At 38.6% G+C, this 19,330-nt stretch overlaps 1 long non-coding RNA gene across 1 annotated transcript in view; it reads left to right on the top strand.

The window, feature by feature from the left end:
* The first annotated feature begins 2,970 nt into the window (after positions 1 to 2,970).
* The window catches only part of Gm11351 (predicted gene 11351), a 45,284-nt gene continuing 28,924 nt past the window's right edge, over positions 2,971 to 19,330 (top strand). Inside the window, exon 1 of the long non-coding RNA NR_045062.1 lies at positions 2,971 to 3,006. This is a non-coding gene — a long non-coding RNA (predicted gene 11351). The remainder of the gene's footprint in view (positions 3,007 to 19,330) is intronic.

Below are 19,330 nucleotides of genomic sequence, written 5' to 3'. Positions count from 1 at the left end.
TATTCAGAAAATTGGAAATAGATCTACCTGAAGACCCAGCAATACCACTCTTGGTCATCTACCCAAAAGATGCTCCACAATACCACATGGGGCACATGTTCCACTGTGGTCATGGCAGCCTTATCTGTAATAGCCAGAAGCTGGAAACAACCCAGATGTCCTACAACAGAAGAATGGATACAGAAAATGTGGTTCATTTACTTAACGGAATACTATTCAGCTATTAAGAACAAGGACATCACCAGTTTTGCTGGCAAATGAATGGATCTAAAAAAAAAAAAAAATCACCCTGAGTGAGGTAACTCAAGACACCAAAGGACATGCATGGTATGTACTCACTACTAAGTGGATATTAGCCAAAAACAGTACAGAATACCCAGGAAACAAGCCACAGAAATCAAGGTTAACAAGCAGAGGCACCCAAGTAAGAATGCCTCAATCCCACTTGGGAGGAAGAAGAAAACAATTACAGGAGGTAGACAGAGAGAGGAATCTGGATGGGAGAGGGGAGGGAGAGGGTAAAAGGGGAGCATGATCAGGTGTGGGGGAGGGGGAGACAGGAGAGAAGCCTTGAGGGCCAGGAGAATGAATGGAAATATGCAACCTAAAGGGGTGGGAAGTGGGGGGACCCTATAGAAAGTACCAGGGACCTGGGCGTCAAGGGACTTTCAAGGACTCAAAGGGAGAAACCTTAGATGAAATGTCAAACAGTAGAGAGAAAAAAAATTGTAGAATCCACCTCCAGTAGAAAGACAGCATCAAATGGAGGGATGGGGTTGCCATCCCACAGTCTAAGCTCTGACTTAGAATGTTCCTCTCTAACCCAGAATGACCCAGAATGTTCCTCTCTAAAAAGAACTGCAGGGACAAAAGTGGAGAAGAGACTGAGGGAAAGGTGGCTCAGTGACTGTCACAAATTGGGATCCAGCTCAATGGGAGGCTTCAAAGCCTGACACTATTACTTATGCTATTATAAAGAGGAGCCTAGCATGGCTTTCCTTCAAAAGGCCCAACAAGCAGCTGATTGAGACAGAAGCAGATACTTATGTTCAATCATTGGACTGAAGTTGGGGACCCCTGTGGTTGAATTATGGAAAAGCTGGAAGAAGCAGAGGAGGTGGGCAACCCCATAGGAAGACCAGCAGACTCAACTAACTAACTAGTCTTAACTGACCCCTGAGATCTCTCAGACACTGATCCAACAACCAGGCAGCATATAGTAGCTGGTAAGAGGCCCCCAACATATATACCATAGAGGAATTCCTGATCTACCTTCAGTGGGAGAAGACATGCCTAACCCTCAAGAGACTTAAGGTCCCAGTGAGTTGGGAGGCCTGGTGGCAGTTGGGGTGTATCCCCTTAGAGACGGGGAGGAGGAATGGGTTGAGAAACTGTGAGAGGGCAGACAGGTAGGGGGCAGCGACTGGACTGTGTAGAACATATGAAATTCTTAGGCAAATGGATGCATCTGGAGGATGTCATCCTGAGTGAGGTAACCCAATCAGAAAAGAACACACATGGTATGCATTCACTGATAAGCAGTTATTAGCCCAGAAACTCAGAATATTCAAGATACAATTTGCAAAACACATGAAACTCAGGAAGAAGGAAGACCAAAGTATGGATTCTTCGCTCCTTCTTAGAATGTGAAGCAAAATACCCATGAAAGAAGTTACAGAGACATAGTTCAGAGCTAAAACAGAAAGAAAGACCATCCAGAGACTGCCCCACCCAGGGATCTATCCCATATACAACCATCAAACCCAGACACTATTGCATGTGCCAGCAAGACTTTGCTGAAAGGACTTTGATATAGCTATCTCTGGTGAGGCTATGCCAGTGCCTGGCAAATACAGAAGTGGATGCTCATAGTCATCTATTGGATGGAACATAGGGCCCCCAGTAGAGGAGCTAGAAAAAGTACCCAAGGAGCTGAAGGGGTTTACAACCCTATAGGTAGAACAACAATATGAACTAACCAATACCCCCAGAGCTTGTGTCTCTAACTGCATATGTAGCAGAAAGTGGCCTAGTCGGTCATTAGTGGGAAGAGAGGCCACTTGGTCTTGCAAACTTTATATGCCCCAGTACAGGGGAACACCAGGGCCAAGAAGTGGGAGTGGGTAGGTAGGGGAGCAGGGCAAGGGGAGGGTATAGGGAAATTTCGGGTTAGCATTTGAAATGTATATGAAGAAAATATCTAATAAAAATTGAAAAACAAACAAATAAATATTGATTTATTTATCCATAAAAAACAAAAACAAAAATAATTGAATGTCATTGTGCAAATGTCCAGGTAAAATTGCATGTCATTGTGCAAATGATCAGGTAGGAAGAGCTAGCACTAGCATGTGGTATCATTGTGAAAATTTCTGGGGGTGGGGGAGAGGTACTAGCATGTAATGCTGAGGGAGGGTTTTAATTAGGTGATGGGGTTCTGCCAATGAAGGAATCCTGGATTCTAGACTCCTCTCCCTTTATCAGTTGCAACTGTCATGAGGCAAACAACCTTTTCTATTTTCTGGTCCCACCATGACATTTCAAGGGAACATGGCCAAATGTCCTTGGGATGGAAGTCTTTATAACTGTGAATCAAAATAAAGTTTTATTTTTCACATTTGATATTCCCTGGAATTTTGTGACAAGTACAGAAAGATAATGGAACCTTAACGACTACAGGCATAATTTTAAATTGGGATTTTACAGCTGATATTTTGCCAGTAGTCACTATTAAATGGGAAAGTATGGCTTCCAAAGAGTGGACAGCTTGCTGAAAATAAGTTGAAATTCTTTCTTAAGGAAATATAATCCAGAAAAAAGTACTTAATTGAATGTCTGCAGAAAGGAAAATTATAGGTCTTTCTGGAAAACAAAACATAGTTTCATGTAACATTCTCTTTAATAGGCTGATGGGGGGGGAGAAGAAGAAGAGGAAGGAAGACAAGGAGGTGGGGAGAGGAGGAGGAGGAGGAGGAAAGGAAGAACTACCTGTTGAACTAGCTGGAGGTGTGTAAGTGCTGAATTTATTATTAAATAGGACAAAGTGGGGAAAATGAGTTTTAGGTGGTTGGAATTTCTCACTTCTCTGTCATCTTAGCAAATTTTATCAATCTCTAAAATTTATATGTTAAAGACAGTAGCCACTATTCTAATGAATATCTGTTTCTCTGATCATTCTAAGGTGTGCCTTAGAGTAGATCAAACTTTAGTTCAAGTTTTTATATGAATAAAATAACAAAATTCATTTTTTGAGAAGACAATTTTGCAAATGAGTTGTACAGACTCATTTTTACTTTGGTTCATGTGTGTTTACCGTTAACATGTTAACATGAGATGGGTTTGAATCTGTCAATACACTAGCATAGTTGTAAGCAGATAATATAGTCTGAGTGTCTGTTATATATATGACTATATACTTTCTTTGATAATGTTTTAAGACAGGCACAAAACTTTCTATGTTCCTAAGACTGGACTTGAATTCCTGATCTTCCAACTTCCAACTCTAAAGTCCTGAGATTGCAAATGTACACCACCATGTACAGAAATTGTAAAATTTTGGGAAGATGAAATTATTACTGAACTATGGTGGTCTTTAAGGCTTTCAGTCAGTACCAACCAGCCTTGCATTTATTGTTGGGTCAACTGGAAAATAACTGTGAAGTCTGACTAAACAGAATATAATATAAAAATCAGAAATCTACACTGATGTTAAACTTCCAGAGAATTGTAGGGGTGTTATCCACCAAGAAGTTGGGATTTCACTTTCTTTCCACTTTGATAGCAATAACACCAGTGATATATTCTAATTAAATAATGATGATACATTGCCCATGGAAAATGTTCATTATAGGACATTTTTAAAAATGGACTGGAATGTTAAGAAAAAATTGCTCTTAATCCATTGTCCGCCCGACAACTCCTGTTATCTTCGTGCTTTCTTATGTGTTTCTAGTATTTTCCTCTGAATTGTTTTGACACAATACTAAAAAATTTGGCATTCTTAATTCTACATTATTTAAAATTATTCAGTTAATTTCATTAAAGTTATTAGGGTAGCATTTCCTAAGCCATTGAAATTCACATAATGCAGTATTGACTCTCAAAGAAAGAGAAAGGTTATTTGTGAAAATGCTTCAGTAAGTAATAAGTTTTGAGGGTGTGTGTGTGTGTGTGTGTGTGTGTGTGTGTGTGTTTGGAGAGAGTTCCATATCTGATATTTTATTTTGTAGCTACTCCTCTATTCATATTAGGAGAAAGTTAAAGTTAATTTAAAAAGTGTTTGGTCTGTAATAGGCTGTCATCAGTAGTATAGAAAGCCTTTCTTTTTATTTATTTATTTATTTTTTACTTATTCACTTTCATCCTGTTCACTGCTCCCCTCTCGGTCACCCACTCCCACAATCCTTCCCTCATCCCACCCTCCCACCCTCCCTGAGCTGGTGGAGCTCCCTTGTTTATCCTTCCTCCCTGACTCTTCAAGTCTCTGCAAGGCTAGGGCACTTCCTCTCCTACTGAGGCCAGAAAAGGCAGCCCTGTCTCTCTTTGTCCAAACATGAGCCACTGGCATCTTTAGTGATCAGTCAAAACTCAGCTGTGGACGAGGATCTTCAGTGTTTGGACATGCAGATTCTGGATTAAATCCAAATATTAGAACCAATCCCCAACAGTAAACATCCAGTTGGATCAGCACCATTTGTTAAAGATGCCTTTTTTTTTTCTCCATTGCATGGTTTTGGCTTCTTTATCAAAAATCAACTGTCTATAGGTGTGTGAGTTTTTTGGGTCTTCCATTTGATTCCATTGATCACTGTGTCTGTTGCTGTACCAGTGCTATGCAGTTTTTATCACTATTTTTCTGTAGTACAGCTTAAGGTCAGGAATGGTGATTCCTCCAGAGATTCTGTTTTGGCTATCCTGGGCTTATTATTTTTTCCATAAGAAGCTGAGATTTGCTCTTTCGAGGTCTATAAAAAAATTGTGTTGGAATTTTAATGGAGATAGCAGTGAATCTGTAGATTACTTCTGGTAAGATGGTCATTTTCACTATGTTAATTTTACCTATACATGATCAGGGAAGATTGTTCTACCTTCTAATATCTTCTTTAACTTCTAACTTCAGGAACTTGAAGGCCTTGTCCTGCAGATCTTTCACTTGCTTGGTTAGAGTTACACCAATATATTATGTATTATTTGTGGAGATTGTAAAGGGTATGGTTTCCTAATTTCTTTCTTGGCCACTTTATCATTTGTATAATGGTTGGCTATTCATCTCTTTGAGTTAATTTTCTATTATTCAGCCACTTTTCTGAAGCTGTAGGAGTTCTCTGATAGAATTTTGTGGGTCACTTATTTATACAATTGTATCATCCACATTTGCTCTTTGACTTCTTCTTTTCCAAGTTGTATCCCCTTGATCTCCTTTAGTTAGTTGTCTTACTGCTCTAGCTAGAACTTCAACTACTATATTGAATAGGTAGGGAAAGAGGGTGCAGCCTTTTCTTGTCCCTGACTTTAGTGAAATTGCTTTAAGGTTCTCTCCATTTAGTTTGATGTTGGCTAGTAGCTTGTTGTATAATGCTTTTATTGTGTTTATGCAATTGTCTTGTATTCCTGATATCTTTAATACTTTTAACATGAAGAGGTGTTGGATTTTGCAGAAGGTTTTTGTTTTCAGCATCTAATGAGATGGTCATGTGACATTTTTCTTTAAGTTGATTATATATCCCTGCATCCCTGGGATGAAGCCTACTTGATCATGTTGAATAATTTTTTGATGTGTTACTAGATTCTGTATCATATTGAGTATTTTTGCATCAATGTTCATAAGAGAAATCCACCTGAAGTTCTCTTATGAAATCATTTGTGGAATGTTGGTATTAGCTCTTGTCTCAAAGTCTGGTAGAAACAGATTGGGAAAGGATCTTTACCAATCCTAAATCAGATAGGGGACTAATATCCAATATATATATATATATATATATATATATATCAAGAAGATGGACTCCAGAAAAATCAAATAACCTTATTTTAAAAAATGGGGTACAGCGCTAAACAGAGAATTCTGAACTGAGGAATACCGAATGGCTGAGAAGTACCTGAAAAAATGTTCAACATCCTTAATCATAAGGGAAATGCAAATCAAAACAACCCTAAGATTCCACCTCACACCAGTCAGAATGGCTAAGATAAAAAATTCAGGTGACAGAAATGCTGGTGCAGATGTAGAGAAAGAGGAACACTCCTCCATTGCTGGTGGGATTGCAAGGTTGTACAACCACTCTGGAAATCAGTCTGGCACTTCCTAAGAAAATTGGACATAGTACTACTGGAAGATCCAGCAATACCATTCCTGGGCATATGCCCAGAAGATGTTCCAACTTTTAATAAGGACTCATGCTCCACTATGTTCATAGCAGCCTTATTTATAATAGCCAGAAGCTGGAAAGAACCCAGATGTCCCTCACAGAGGAATGGATACAGAAAATGTGGTACATTTACACAATGGAGTACTATTCAGCTATTAAAAACAATGGATTTATGAAATTCTTAGGCAAATGGATGGATCTGGAGGATATCATTCTGAGTGAGGTAACCCAATCACAAAAGAACACACATTATATGCACTCACTGATAAGGGAATATTAACCCAGAAACTTAGACTACCTAAGATAAAATTTGCAAAACACATGAAACTCAAGAAGAAAGAAGACCAAAGTGTGGATACTTTGTTCCTTCTTAGAATGGGAAACAGAATACCCATGGAAGGAGTTACAGAGACAAAGTGTGGAGCTGAGATGGAAGAAAGGACCTTCCAGAGACTGCCCCACCTGGGGATCCATCTCATAAACAGCCACCAAACCCAACACTATTGCATATGCCAGCAAAATTTTGCTGACAGTACCCTGATATAGCTGTCTCTTGTAAGGCTATGCCAGTGCCTGGCAAATACAGAAGTGGATGCTCACAGTCATCTATTGGATGGAACAAAGGACCCCTAATGAAGGAGCTAGAGAAAGTACCCAAGGAGCTAAAGGGGTCTGTAACCCTATAGGAGGATCAACAATACGAACTAACCAGTACCCCCCATAACTGTGTCTCTAGTTGCATATGTATCAGATGATGGCCTAGTTGGCCATCAATGGGATGAAAGGCCCTTGGTCTTGCCAAGATCATATGCCTCAGTACAGGGGAATGCCAGGGCCAGGAAGCAGGAGTGGGTGAGTTGGGGAACAGGGTGGGGGTAGGGCATAGGGGGCTTTCAGGATAGCATTTGAAATGTAAATGAAATAAATCTAATAAAAAATAAAAGAAAGAAAGTCTGGTAGAAATCTACACTAAAACAATCTGTCCCTGGTCTTTTGTTGTTGTTTTTGTTGAGAGACTTTTAATGACTGCTTCTATTTCTTTAGAGGTTATGGGGTTGTTTAAATAGTTTACCTTATCTTGATTTAACTTTGGTAAGTGGTATCTGTCTAGAAAATCATCCATTTCTCTAAAATTTTCCAATTTTGTGGAGTACAGGTTTTGAAGTAAGATCTAATGAGTCTTTGACTCTCTTCAGTGTATGTGGTTTTGTCTCCCATTTTATTTCTGATTTTGTTTATTTGGATACCATCTCTGTCTTTTGTTCATTTTCCCTAAGGGTTTGTCTATCTTTTGATTTTGTCAAAGAACCAGGTCTTGGTTTCATTGATACTCTGTATTGTTTTCTTTGTTTCTGACTGATTTTATCCCTGATTCTGATTATTTCCTGCCTTCTACTCCTCTTTGGAAGGCTTGTTTTTGTTTGTTTGTTTGTTTGTTTGTTAGTTTGTTTGTTTGTTTTGGGTTTTTTTGTTTGTTTTTTAAATGAAGCTTTTCAGGTCTACTATTAAATTCCTGGTATTAGAGATTTCTAATTTCTTTATGGAGGTACTTGATGCTATGAAATTTATTCTTGACACTGCTTCTGTTGTGTCCCATAAATTTGGGTCTGCTGTGCCTTCATTTTCTTTGAATTCTAGAAAGTCTTTTCTTTCTTTTTTCTTCTTTGACCCAATGATCATTGAGTAGAGACTTGTGATTTCATCTGTGTGTAGGTTTTATGGTGTCTTTTCTGTTGTTGGAGTCCAGCCTTTATGCATGGTGGTCTGATAAGATACTAGGCATTATTTACATTTTTTGTATATGTTGATGCTTCCTTAGTTATTGACTATGTACTGGCTGGGTTTATTTGTCAACTTGACACAAGAGGGAGTTATTACAGAGAAAGGAGCCTCCTCAATGAGATCCAGATATAAGGTATTTTCTCAATTAGTCATCAAGGGGGAGGGCCGAACCCATTGTGGATGATGTCATCCCTGGATGGTAGTCCTGGGTTCTATAAGAAAGTAGGCTGAGTAAGCTAGGGGAAGCAATCCAGTAAGCAGCACCCTTCCATGGCCTCTGCATCAGCTCCTGCCTCAAAATTCCCTCCCTGTGTGAGTTCCTGTCCTGACTTCTATTGGTGATGAACATCAATGTGGAATGGTAATGACTAAGACAGACTATATGATCAATTTTGGGGAAGAATCCATGAGGTACTTAGAAAAAGATATATTCTTTTGTGTTCGGGTGAAATATTCTATAGATGTGTGTCAGGCCCATTTGATTGATTATGTCTATTAGTTTCATTATTTCTCTCTTTAGTGTTTGTCTGGTTGACCTGTCATCTGGTAAGAGTGGTGTGCAGAAGTCTCCCACTATTAATATGTAGGGTTTGATGTGCAATTTAAGGTTTGGCGAGGTTTCTGTTACAAATGCAGAAGCCCTTTTGTTTGGTGCATAAGTGTTCAGAATTTCGCTATCATCTTGGTATAGTTTTCCTTTGATGAATATGAACTGTCCTTCTCTGTTTCTTTTGATTAATTTTGTTTGAAGTATATTTAATTTGATATTAGATGGCTACTCCAACTCTCCAGCTTGCTTTTTTGGACCTGTTTGCTTGGAAATCTTTTTCGGGCCCTCTACTCTGAGGTATTGTCTAATGCAGCAGAATGAGGGATACTGTTTTTTTGTATCCATTCTGTGAGCTTGTGTCTTTTTGTTGGGGAATTGAGTCCATTGAAAGATATTAATGATCTGGGATTGTTTTTCTGTTATGAAGATGTTAGTGGTGTGTGTGTGTGTGTGTGTGTGTGTGTGTGTGTGTGTGTGTGTGTGTTTCTGTGTGCTTCCCTTGTTATACTGGTATGCAATTACTTATTTCCTGTATTTTCTTGGATGTAGTTATCCTCCTTTGGTTGGACTTTTCCTTCTAGTATATTTGGTAGGGCTGTATTTATGAATAGATATTGTTTGAATTTGGATGTTTATTGAAATATCTTGTTTTCTCCATCAATAGGGATTTAGAGATTTGCTAGGTATAGTAGTCTGGGATGGTATCTGTGGTTTTTTTAGAGGATGCAAGTTATCTGTCCATTCCCATTCTAGCTTTTAGAGTCTATATTGAGAAGTCACATTTTCCTGTGGTTCAGTTTTGTTAGGATATCCACAGCTTACTGTAAAAGGCTAGCTATGCTCTGAAGGTGTCATATTGCCCTAGCTTTTGTTGATTGTGTTCTTTAGATGACCTCTAGCTATCTGAATGGCCTTGGTCTCTGGCTGTTTCTGTTGTAGTAGGTGTTGGAACCTCGATGGTCCTGATGTGGCAGGCCTCTGATGGACACCCAGATCTACAGGTCTGTATGGTTCAGAATCTACAAGTCTCTATGTTTCAGGATTAAGGTGAGAAGAGATGTGGTGGGAGAATGGAGGTCTATCTGGGCTGGCAGACTGATCAGGGCAGCTTGGCGTGCCCAGAGGACTCAGCGAACAGGGAAGAGGGGTGGGGAAAGGGAAGCTAACTTGTATGGTTCAGGCTCAGCAGGTCTGACAAAGGTGGGAGGGAAGACAGCAGAAGAGTAGAGGTCTCCCTGGGATACAGGCTCCTCAGAGCAGTTGGGCTTGCTCCAGAAGCTAGAATGCTTTTATAAGCAGATATTCTATAGTAATTCACCTATGGTTATATATCTCATCTCTATTCCATCTATAATTGATTTCCCATCTGCAACATTCTTTCGGCATGTAAATTCCTGTTTTCTCATTTATGAAATTAACTCTAGAAAATAAGTTACCAGTTTTCCTTATAAGCAAAGGCACTTTGCATTTGTCCTAAAATCTAATATGGGTAATTAATGCTAACTTCATATCCACATCATTTTCAGTAACACAATTTCTTTGGGAGACTGTAAAATAACTGTCCTGTTGAAATCCTGAACTGAACGAAGCCAGAGAAGTTTTGGTCAATCTGGACCCACAGCTTCTGCCTCTCATAGTTGTCACCTACTCCATTTCTTTTCTTAGTCTCTGCATCCTCATTCCTCCTACCCACCCACCCCTTTATTCTGCCTGCCTTCTTCTTATCTACATTCTTGTGTTTGTCCTTTACTCTTCCAAGTTTCACATTTTAAATCAGCAAAATTGTTTGAATTCATGGAGATGTGCCAGACACTCCCTGCTAATTCATGATGTGTGCATCATCCACAGCAACCAAAAGGCATGTGACTACTTCAGTAGCTTCAAGAGATTGCTTTGGTCTAGAAATGAACATAACAACACACCAATGTCTCTGTAACAAACACAATGTAGACAGACCAAGAATAGAGCTGAAACCTTCTGCAACCTTGCAGAGCCCTGAAGGTGCTCCTTTGATAGAGATTCTAGGCAGTTTGCGTGACAATGCAACAAAACCTTAACTGGTTTAGAGACCATCAGTCCCTGGTTTGTAAAGAATTCATGAAGGGGAATTGGGATGACCTGCTGCCTTGATAGGATTTCAGCTTCCAGCAGCTCTCCGCACTCAGCTTGACCTCCTTTCCTACCTTTGACATTGATATATCCTTAAGATTTTAGCTATACGATCTGTGTTTGAACCTGAGATTAAAGTTGGAAATAACACTCACCATAATGCCTTTACTTGTAAGTTGATGTGCTGGCCCTGCAGTATCCCCTGGTACTAATGAGACACCACTGAAGGGTACATTTTGAAAACAAGATCTTCAGGGACGTGAGTCATGATGGAGCAACTGCAGAAGGTTGAAAGCGAAGTGATCAGGACACTAAAGATTGCTCCTGAATAATGAAAGGATACAAGAAAGAGCTGCTAAAACGGGCTCAAAGCACTTTGCATTTGATATTGGCTCATCTAATAACTTCAGCCAGAAATAACAAAACCCTCCTTTCTCTTTCTTGTCATGGGGTGTGCTGAGATGTCTGCCTGGTTTATTTCCAGTACTCCTTCCAGGCTGCTCTCTTACTGCCAGCTGGCTTTTATCTTCTGTGCCCTGCCACCAATATAGTCAAGACATATTTTTATTTCTCTGTACTAAGTGTTAATTTTCTTGATCTCTTGTGATTTTAGTAACTTTTTATAATGATGAACTGTTTGTAAAAGGTGATGAAATTCTGGTGGGCTGTCTCTTATTCTCCCCCCTTTCACATCGTTTTCCTCCTTGGACAATCCCCAATTATTTGGAATAAAAGAATATCTGAATATTTAAGAATGTAATGTCAATAGGATTCTCCTATCTAGCCAAATGAGGACTGGGGAGCAAACACAGCCGTAGGGGTCTGATAAGTGGGGGCCCTGCCTTTCAGACACAGGGACTTCTTTCTCTAGCTAATTTCTACTTAGAAACAAAAGGGTCTTCAGGGAGTGAGGAAAGAGAGGCAAGTGAAAGATGCTGCAATTTGCATTTTTGTTCACATAATATTCATGTTCAACTGACTAGAGAAAGGTTCTCTATTTTTCTCGTTACAAATGGAAGCACCTGTTTAAAAATCCTTGAATCAATTTTTATTCACAATTACTATTTTTCTCAAACTTGCCTGCAATATTCAAAGGGATAAATGTTAAAACCTGCTTAGTATTTTTTTTTTTAGACTCTGTACTAAATAACTTAAGAGTGTGGTATATTAAGAAAGAACATTATTTCAAGTACCTGAAGGAGTAAATTCTAATCCATGCTCTGTCATTAGCTGTGTGTTATTAAGCAAATCGTTTAAACTTCTTTGTCTCCATTTCTTCTTCTTTAACATTTGGGTTTTGTATTGGAACACTTGAGACTTCCCTTCCAGATTTAGCTTCGTTTTTTTCCTGTCTCTTTATCCTTCCTTTGTTTTCTTTCTTTTAAAAATCTCCTTCCATTCTCCCTTCTTCTCTCTTTCTCCTCATCCCCCCTTGCTTTTCCCTGAGCCACTCTATGTCTGGGCAGCTGGGATAAGAAAACTGTGTTACTCTAGATAGAAGGCGCTTGCAGATGCCCCATTGGGCTGGCTACCTTGCAGTAACATTGATGCTTTTATTGAATTGCAATACCTGGAACAGAAGACTCCTTATTTTTCTAGCAATTCTCAATAAACTGCTGAATTTACCCATCACCATGATTGAACAACTTGCCTTTTCAATCCATCTTCCATGCTACAATGGTCAGAAGATACTTTTTCATAGCAACCACTAGTCCTTCCAGCTGAATTCTCCCCGCCGACAACTGGAGAGCTCTGATCCTAAGCAATCCTTAGAAAAGGACATTCATTTTAAAAAGTCATATAAGGAGGACGGAGAGATGGCTCAGTACTTCAGAACATTCACAGACCTTTTGAAGAGGTCTGGGGTTCAATTCCCGCAACCCACACAGTACCTAAAAGTCCCCAGTACCAGGGCATCTAATGCTCTCATTAGTCTCCAGGAGCCAGGAATGTACATGATACACATATATAGCAAAGTCTTCATATGTGTAAAATATTAAAAATGCAAGTAAAAGTCAGGTCAAGTAGAAATAAAACTAGAGTCTCCCTCTCCCTGATCTGTGTCCTGTCCTCCCTCTCTCTGTTACTGTCTGTCTTTCTCTCTGTCTCTGTCTCTCTTTCCCTCTGTCTCCATTCCTCTGTCTGTTTCTCTTGCCACACGCCCCTGAGCAGTACTGTGAATTGAACTCAGAGCCTCACATATGGTTGGCAAACATTCCACCACTGAGCTGGACCTCAGTCCACTTCACACTCTTGGAAGGCACGGCAACAGTTCTGTAGTTTGCATCACCTCCTGTAAAATTCAGTGTGGCACATTGAGTAACGATCACAGAAGGTTTGTCAGTTGCAATAGATGTCAGGATGAAGGGGCCAGGTAGCATGGCATTGATACAAAACCATGTATCTTAGAGTGACACAGAGTGTTGTAGATATTCCACATACCATCTGCTCTGAAGAGACTTCCTATCATTTGTTCAGCATCTGCTTATTACTTGTATTTGACTTTTGCTTGGTTCTTCCTAGATAGAGAAAAACTCTTTCTAGTTCTCTTCTACATTAGAAAAGGATTAAGACAGACTTACCTAGACTGGACATGTTGCAGTTTCCTTTGCTACCTGAGTCCTGTTGACATTTCTAATATGCCTCTAGGATACACTTACTGTTCGTGCTGACAACACACAGGTAAACTAACAAGGCTTCCTGGTGCCCAAACCCCTATGCCCACAGCAGTTTCTCCTCTATGAGGGATACTGAATCCCACAGTGCCTGCATAATGTTTGTCTCTGCTGCTCACTAGATTTCTGATGGTAAACCATCTCCACACCATCCCTTGAAGTCTATGTTCTTGCTCAGCCTCTGAATCATCTGGAAACAGGTACAGAGGACTCCCGAAGGCCATGCAGGAGGAATGAATTAGGGCTTTAGAACTCATGGAATGTGGCCCACCTGTTACCACAGCCATGTGGGTGAGCCTCAGTGTGGCATAACCCAGAGAGAGGACCATGTTTCCTAAGGACTTCTTACTTTTACATAGCTCTGCTCTGCTTGCTGCCCTCACACCCCAATTAATCTAAGAAGTGTATGGAAATTTTAAAGTGACTTCTGGTCCCTCACTGGACAGTATCTCTGGAACTCAGTGATAATGCTTGATCTCTTTCAGGCATTGTTGGCTGGAGTAAAAAAACTTAGCAATGTAGATTGTCAGCACCTTACAAAACACTTGGAAAAATAAATTTGGTAGTGAAGCTAGGTTGAGATGCTTTTACTACTGGTTTTGATGTAGAAAACCCTAGAAAACAATTTATAGTTCAGAAGGGCATACATTTATTAATTAAACTAGAGACATTTTATGGTCAGGGAACAAGAACAATGACAGCACTGGCTGACATGACTCTCACTGAGGCTGGACTGGTGATAATTGATACCCAATTTTATACCCATTTTTGCCCGCAGCTCCATGCCATGATTTATTAAGAATTGCTGATGAGTAGATATGCATTATGAGGATTTAAAGTATATATAACTGATTTTTATATAAGAATTTAGTTTTGCGATTCTTTTGTGATTCTTACTAGATCACTTTTAAAGATAAGTAATAAAATAATCACTCCTTTCTTTGTAATCACAAATTGCTGCCTGCAAGTTAGAGAAGCTGGCTAAGAAAACTACCTTACTTGCTTATACTTTAATCTATAACAAGTTGCTTAGGTACGAATGTACGTACGTGAGTTTTTGGAAATAATTTTTTTTTTACCTGTGCTACATAATGTTCTTTCTTGTAAAGATGTTAGGGATCACATTTTTTTTTCATGATAATTCACTAGAAGAAAACTAAAATGTAATCACATTGTAATTTTAAACTACTTGAAAGATTTTGCCTGGATATATAAACTATGGAATGAAAAATGTAGTATGGAGGTTGGAACATTGTTCCTTCCATCTATCAAACATGTATATGTATGTATATATGTAAAGCTTGTATGAATGGGGGGGGGTTGAAACCCTGTTTCTTCCACTCATTGACTATGTGTATGTATGTATATATATAAACCTTGCCTGTGTGTGTGTGTGTTGGAGCTTGATCTATCCACCAACTGTATGTATATGTGTATATTGTGGATGTATAAAATGCTTAGTCTGCTTACTGCAGCTTTGCTCTAACCATTTTATGTATGAATGTGTATATGTCTGCCTGTAGGTCTGTATGATATATGAATGCACATGTGTATTATGTATGCATGAATGTATGCAGGTATGTATATATTCATATGTACGAAGTTATTGGACTCTGCTTTTCATTTCATCCACTCAGTGTGTCTGTGTGTGTCTGTGTGTGTGTATTTGTGTGTGTGTGTGAGAGAGAGAGAGAGACAGAAAGAGAGAGAAAGAGAGAGAGAGAGATCGAGAGAGAGAGAGAGAGAGAGAGAGAATTTTCTCTTTCTATTCTCAAACCGCTGGCTGCCATAAACAGCAGCCCCTATAAGTATCTAGATCCACCCCAGTCAGCATTGGCCACTCATGGGCTGCCTGCCTCAGTTTACCCCCTTGTGTCAAAGTTGGTCTTTTGCAGAGGACAGTAAAGATGCTGTGGATCAGCCTTCTCTTACTGCCTCAGTGTCACTCTCCTGGCAACTAGTTTTCTTTGACAATCAAATGTGCACTCTTATTTGTTTTCTGAGGCAGTGTTAACGTCTCTTTCACTATTTAAAATAGCTATTCATTTTCTATATGAGTATACAAGACCCCTATTGGCTGTAGGACAGCCATGGGAAGAAGAGTGGATATTCTTACATCCCTTTAATGCAACCTAGCAACCTTTTTAGTCTCACTCTGTCTGAGAAACTAATAGGGAAAACATATCTGAGTGTCCAGACTTCTGTTACACTACATGACTGTACAGAAGGCTGCCTGGAATTCATGGTCATGATTATGAGTTAATATGGGAATCTCAGAAATTTCTGAATTGTTCTATACTTTGACTTTTTAGATACGTTTTCTTGTGTAGATGGTGAGATGAAGAATTGATTTTTTTGTAACTTTTATTTTTATTTTGATTTTATACTGGCTCATATTTTTTTTCAAAATTCAGTGATGATTTAGATACATTCTAAGCTCTAATTTTGTGACACTAAAGCCTGCAGCTGGGAGAAAATATTTAGAAATGCTACTGGAAGATTTCGGCTAACTCAAGTTGTGGGAGATTGTGGAATAAATTCTGTTCCAAGTAGGGAAATATTGTCTAAAATATACCTGCAGTATATAATAAAACATTTAAGGTAAGATGTACATTACATGGACCCTCTTGAAACTGCAAATAAAAAAAGGTACATATTTGTGAGGATTGTAATGAGTAGGTGTGCATACCATATACTTTCACATATATGCTAATCACTGCACTGTGAATAGCCAATCACTGATTGCAAGGTAATCTGCAGATGTGAAATCTATGCAAGCATCTAAGGGATTTAAAACCCAATAAGCAAAGGAATAGAGGAAAATGACACCCTCTAATTGTGATTACTTATTTTCCATGATGCACTAAAGAAAATGTGGTTTTGTTGTATCTAATTAGGTGGTTATCGAGGATATAAGAATCTAATAAGAAAGCTTTGTTAATCCACAAATGCGGAGACCAGGCTCATTATGAAAGCCTTGTATCTGTCTAGAGAGGCAAGTTGTTGTGTGTATGTGACACGGTGTGAAAATTTATGAACTATCTATGGTATAGATGTAAAATAAAATTTCTTCACTGCTTATGCAAAATTATTAATAAATGTTTTTAATCCTTTATTTGATCTATTGGGGGCATTTTATACTTATTTAGGTATAATAATACACAAATGTAAAATGAAACATTTGTTAATTGAGCATTCTTTATGCGTATGTAGTGTGTTGTATGTTTGTGAGTGTGTACACATGTGGAGGTCAGAGGTCCACACTAGATGTCTTTCTGAATTGTTCTACACTTTAACTTTTGAGATAAGGTTTCTTGTTGATTTTGAAGCTTATCATTTCATCTAGCCAGTCTGTCCAGTGTGCTTCAGAATCCACTGTCCATTTCCCAAGCACTGAAGTAGAAGGCATACACTGTTTTAAGTGGCTTTAAATTGATGCTAGAGATACAAACTCTGGTCTTGATGCTTATGCAAGGAAAGTTACTGACTGACTTGTTTCTCAAACTCAATCGAGTACTTTTTTATACTTAATATTATCACATACCAAGTGATTGTATATCTATCCATGTCTATCAACTATCTGTCTATCTACATATCTATCTACCTATCTATCTATCCATCTATCATCCATCTATCTTATCTATCTATCTATCTATCTATCTATCTATCTATCTATCTATCTATCTGTTGATATCTATCTATTCATTTATCTATCCAGATTTTTCTCTCTCTTCCCATGTACCTAGGAGGCAGGCACAATATTCTACCAGTACTACAATGGAAGATACTGCAATGAGAATCCAGCACACTTTAGAGGTCACCAAACCCAATTAAGAGCTTGAACTTGTACCAGCTGATTTCTAGACAAACACCTTGTAAAGAATCTTAGATGTTGGCGGCTTTGTTGGTAGTAATGAACACAATGTATTACAGTGCTCTTCTGAGCCAGTATCTTCTTTATCCACCTACAGGTTTATATTTGTAGCAGTAACAGTTCTTTCTGTACCCAGACCCACAACCTGCCTGACACTTAAGCAAATAAGCACTGAGCTGCAAGCAAGCATATTCTCTGAGCTGGATTTCTTATACTATAAACCCAGCTGTTCTTCTGCCTTGTAAAATACACTAAACTGGAGCAGAGAACTCCTAGGAACAGAAATGAAACCATGTGGAAAATTCTTTTCCTATGCCTCCATTGTTACATTAAGCATTATCTGATATTAACTTGACTCATATGACAAGGGAAACTTGTACCTCATTATTTTTCTCTCTTGGCAAGTACAGTTTCCATCTTTCTTTTTTTCCCACCCAAATATTTATTTCTCCAACATATTTTTTTTCTGTTTTTAATATGATGATAGATCCTGGTTAAAATTATTGCTGTGTCCCTTTTTCATAGTGTGCTACTATATCTGAGATTCAGCATCATGTAAATACATATGTTAGAAAGGTGTTATTTTTATCTTCCTGGTCATACATCTAAGGGCATGTTTCAGTTCACAGTGTATGCTGTTGTCCTGCAGACAGAGAACACAGGAGAGACATATGGGAAAGTCTCATGTATACCAGAGTTCATTGTTCTGATTTGTACAATAATTATCTTCTGTGTATCTATGCCTCCCTTCAGGCCACTAAAATGAAACTTCAACTCAAGTAAAATGATCCCAAGAGTGACTAAGACATTTGAATTCTGCCTTCTTCTGTGCCACCCTACCCCCACCCGCACTGCAGTTTTGTTCCTAAACATCTTGGTACTTGGAACAACAGGAACATATCACAGTGTAAACACTACCTTCTCTCCTCTCCTTAACAAATGACCTCAAGCTTTTAGCAAGGTGAGACTACCAGCTACAATGAAGAAACTATGAAATTGTGTAGGATTGAACATCATAATATAAAAGCCAAACTTTTTAAATGTATATAATGTCCAGAATTTTATTGAAACACAGGTCTGGTATGTGTCAGGGAGATGTAGGTCCGGGTAAACAAAGAACTATTCCTACTACTGTATACTACTCTGAGATTATACCTTTTATATTTGGTAATGAAAAAAATTCCATTATATTTCTTGAGACTGATAACCTAGAAATGACTTCACAGCCATAAGGAGTAATTGGTCAGGCGCTGTGAAACCATGGCTTCGGGGTAATCTGCCCTTACCTCTCTTGTTGTGCGGCTAATAAACTACGAATGTTTCCTCCTTTCTTCATTTTTATTGACAATTTTTAAAGGAATTGGGATGAAGAAAAATAGATAAAATATGTGACCCTACAACTTTTGCATGATCATGTTTAATCTGCTTCTAATTTAAGGCCTCCAGGAGGAATTAACATTTTTCAATAAGAGTCTAAATATTACATATATTTAAAAGTTTTTTTTTATTTATTACGTATTTTCCTCAATTACATTTCCAATGCTATCCCAAAAGTCCCCCATACCCTCCTCCATACACTTGCATATTTGGTTTTGTTTCTTATTCAAACCTTCAAAAATAAAAAAAAATAAAAAAATAAATTCCATCGATGCTATAAATAAACTCAGCAGGCACCTGTGGGCACATGTGACCAGTCAGCCCAAGTTTGAAGATTGAAGCCTCAGGATATGATTTGTCCACAAGTCAAAGTGGAAACTGAGTCACTACATAGTTAAAAAAAAATACATCAAGCAAGAACCATAATTTTCAACATGAGCATCACCTTCCAATGGACTGTATGGACTATGACACAAACACTAAACACTAGCCATGTCTGAGGACACAATGAAGGCCTACTTCTAATTCACTAGAGAACCTTAACTAATGCAGAGAGAACAAGTAAGGCGAGGCTTCCTGAACAATGACAGATAAAGGC

The sequence above is a fragment of the Mus musculus genome, chromosome 13 (genome assembly GCF_000001635.26).
Source record: "Mus musculus strain C57BL/6J chromosome 13, GRCm38.p6 C57BL/6J".
NCBI lineage: Eukaryota > Metazoa > Chordata > Mammalia > Rodentia > Muridae > Mus > Mus musculus.
The sequence above is the reverse complement of the archived record's forward strand: the minus strand, read 5'-3'. Positions and strand labels throughout refer to the sequence as shown.